General features: G+C 52.7%; 1 pseudogene; it reads right to left on the minus strand.

The window, feature by feature from the left end:
* Positions 1-1,454: 1,454 nt before the first annotated feature.
* Positions 1,455-3,333, minus strand: LOC125092668 (uncharacterized; annotated as a pseudogene).
* Positions 3,334-3,714: the final 381 nt, after the last annotated feature.

Raw genomic sequence — 3,714 nt, forward strand, 5'->3', positions numbered from 1 at the left:
AACACTTTGGGAGTAGTGAATGTTCTCTGGCTTTGAGGGAATGAGTTCCTCATGCCAGCCCCATCCAATTGGTCAAGGTGCTAGTTAAGTTCTACAGTCTGGAGGAATCAATCACATGTTCCAGTTGTTGAATTAACCCTAAACCCATGCTGTCCTGCTCTTATCCCCACAGAATAAGAAGCAAGTGGATTGCCTATCCATGAGCTAAAGTGGAAATGTTTCTGAAGATAATCTCAAGTTGTCTAGCTTAGGTAAACAACACATATGGAAAGGTCACCAATGTTAGAGTAGAACGTCTACAAAGGTGGGTTCCTGAACCCTAATTTTCCTCTTCAAAAGAACGCTCCTTTCCAGAGACAGCCAACCCGGAGCTCATGTCCTTGTAAAGCAAGTCCCACTTTAACCCACGTGACCAATTATTGACTTAAGCTCAGCAAGCCTAGTGATCAATCATGGTGATCGCTTAGAATCTGCATCACTGGGACTTTTCCGAGTAATGTCTAATCATTGTCTCTCTAGGCCAGAGGCCAAGGAAGTGCTTGCCATCAGATCTGCTTGTGATACCTGTGGATTTGGGCAGTTTCCTCTTCCTAAGCTACCGATATATCCTGAGGTCCTACACCTGCCAGGAAGTGACATTTTTATGCTCCTGGCGAGGCGGAGGGGAAGTCTGGAAGCAAGGGGTCAGCCAACATTCCCAAGGGGCTTGATGGCTGCAGGTTTCCTGAAAGTCCGCCTTAGTTACTTAAAGCCCTTTGGTCCCATCTGAGTCTCCGTCTAGCTCTCTGCATAGGACAGACCCATTCAAGGCTTGGTCAAATCACCCATGTTCCAATGTTTCTAATCTCCAATAAGAGATTCTTATTGAATATAAGGAGATTGAGGGTTGCCATGGGAGAAGAAATGCTTCCTGAGACCTTTAGACTTGGAGGGCTCAGGTAGAGCAAAACTGCAATGCTTTAACTTGCTTCCAAGGAATGTTGGCCATTGCCGCTATGAACATTGGGGTACAAATGGCCCTTCTTTTCACTACCTCTGTATCTTTGGGGTAAATACCCAGTAGTGCAATTGCAGGGTAATAGGGAAGCGTATTTTTAATTTCTTAAGGAATCTCCACACTGTTCTCCAAATTGGCTTCACCAACTTGCATTCCCACCAAAGGAATGTTGGATCCCATTTCTCTATGCCCTAGATGTCTAGCATTGCCATCTTCAAGGCTAAAGCTTTCCCTGAAGTAAAGCGTGGTGCTTGGGGTCACAGTTCCTCTGTCATGGTGTCTTGGTGCTCCAGAGGTCAAGCTCAGATTAGGGACAGCTCTCCTCCCTACACCTGTTGCTGCTAAGAAAACACACAGGCAGAGGGGGGCCTGTTTTTTGGGGCCACAGCCAGTGTTGAGCCCAGCATTGCCACGGTCCTGTGCATGGAATTGACAGGGGCATTTCACGGGTGGCACTCTAGGGGAATACAGCTAGGGTGGCTGCTGCCCTTCAAGTCAATTCCAGGGTGGATAATGGTCCCTGGAATTCCCGCTTCTTCCTGCATCTATCATGTTCTGCATGGTTGCTGGGGACTGGAGAGACAGCAGGAGGAGGACCAGCCCCTGCAGCAGACAGGGGAAAAGACAGGAAGTATACTGTGCCCCCCATTCCCAGGTGGGCCCGGTCTCACCAGACTGTGGAATGTTGTAGGCCTTGATTGTTTCCTCCTGCTCCAAGTGTCAGTCATCAGCAGGGCCTGGGCAGCAAACTCTGGGTGTGGTGGCCAACTCAGGGGGTCCTCTTGTCTCATCCTCGGTGTTCCAGTCCCATCTTCTGGTGGGCTGCACAGAAGTCTTGTCTTTGTTTGGCCTGCAGAGGTTAGGTGCAAGAGAGCCGTTCCTGCAGGTGTGTTTCCTTGTGTTTTCACACCAAGTCTTCCTTTGGGCCCAAATCAAAGCCACAAGTGGGGCCCCAGGGCCATCCTGACTCCCTTTGTCTGAGCCCTTCTAGAGACTCTGATGCCTCGGGGTCATAGGCAGACTGTCCTGTGGTGCAGCTGTGGAGACAGCAGTTGGAGTGGTATGAGATAGCAAGTGGCGTGTGCCTTGGGGCAGGTCTTACCGGAGGGATGTGGGGTTTTGTGGGACGTGTCTTCTGATGTGTTGAGGTAGAGGTTTCCCTGCAGGACCCATGTGTGACATGAAGAAAGGGAAGTTTCCCATGGGCCCCTTCCAGCTGAATGAAGGCTACACTCCCAGGGTCACTCAGGCCCCTGCCCTGACCATCCTCCTCCATGACTGCTGGGTCCTCCTCCTGTTGGGCTGTCCCTTCTCCAGCCTCTCTGAGAGCCCTCAACATTCCCTTCTCTGTGGGTGGTGCTTTTGCCCACATGAGTGTTGCAGGTGGCATGGCAGAGAAGGCATGCTCCTGACTCGCATGGCAATGGAGGTGGCACAGTCCCCATGCTGTGGGCAGGTGGTGGGCGAGGTGGGAGCAGACTGGGTGGCCTTTGCCTGATGGTCTACCCTGTGGATTGAGGGATTGAGAAGGGTCTCTAGAGTATCAAGCCCATAGCAAAATTGTGCCATGAGGGGACCCGCTACCTGCCACGTTGTGTCTTGGAGGCTCGGGGGACTGGAGGTGTTGGTCAGGTCCTACAGGAGTGGCCAGCATACATGACTCAGCTGGAGACCAGGCCTACTCCATGCCCACAGGGATGCAGCGCTGGGAGGGTTGAGCTGTTCTGCTTCTATGAGCCCGGGGACCTGTCTTGTGTGCTCATTTCTCAGGTGCTGAAGTGGGAGATGAGGCAACCCCACCACAGTCTTTCCCAACTACTGTTGTTCGGAGCAAGCCATCAGCTGACTTTTGCAGGGGGGGAGGTGAAGGCTTGGGTCGTGCAGAGTGAGGGGCTCAATGGGGGTGTGGAGCCCTTTTCCAGAAGAGCACAGTGCATGGGCTGCCTGGAGTGCAGTCCCTCCAGGCAGCCAGTGCCCTCCCTCCAAGATCAGCAGCTCATGGATGACACTGCCCAACCACAACAGGGAGTTGCACGGATCAGGTGGAAGTTCCCCGTGGGATGTTCTCAGGCTTCCTACTGCCTGCAGGGACTGGACCTTCCTCTCATCCTCTCTTGTGGACAGAGGCTAGGGCATCACCCGGGTTTTGTGTGTTTCCTGAGGTGCCCACAACAAAGTCAGGGAACAACGAGGGAGAGCATGTGTCCTTGTTTGCCCCTTTCCTGCCCAATTCACCCGGTTCCAAAGTCCTTCTCTTCTTCTGCTTCCCTTGTTGTTTCTGTCAAGCCATAGAAGGGAAGCTTCTGAGAGCTGAAAGCAAGAGCAGAACGGGGCATGAGCACAGACTCCCAGGCAGTGGAGAACCAAGTGGGGACACCCAGGCTTAGCCACTCTTCCTGAGGCCCCTCAACAGCGTGATCTGTGCTCTGCTGGCTCCCAGCCCTACTCCCTGGTCTGCAGTCCAGGGCTGCTTCCCAGACTCAGTGGTGAGGGGTCAGGGTGATGCTAGGAAAGGGCTGAGGAGGGCTGCATATGGATTTCATGAAGCAGTTCAGATGAAAAGCCTGAGTGCCTGCCTGAGACATGGCCTCCAGGGTGGGTGTCATCAAAACAGGGAAAGGGGAAGAGCACAGAGGAGGGGCTTAAGGACAGATGATAGGAAGCCCAAAGGACGGGAAATGAATACAGGTGCAGTGTCTCTCATTCTGTTGGAATCG

The sequence above is a fragment of the Lutra lutra genome, unplaced genomic scaffold, assembly GCF_902655055.1.
Source record: "Lutra lutra unplaced genomic scaffold, mLutLut1.2, whole genome shotgun sequence".
Classification (NCBI taxonomy): domain Eukaryota; kingdom Metazoa; phylum Chordata; class Mammalia; order Carnivora; family Mustelidae; genus Lutra; species Lutra lutra.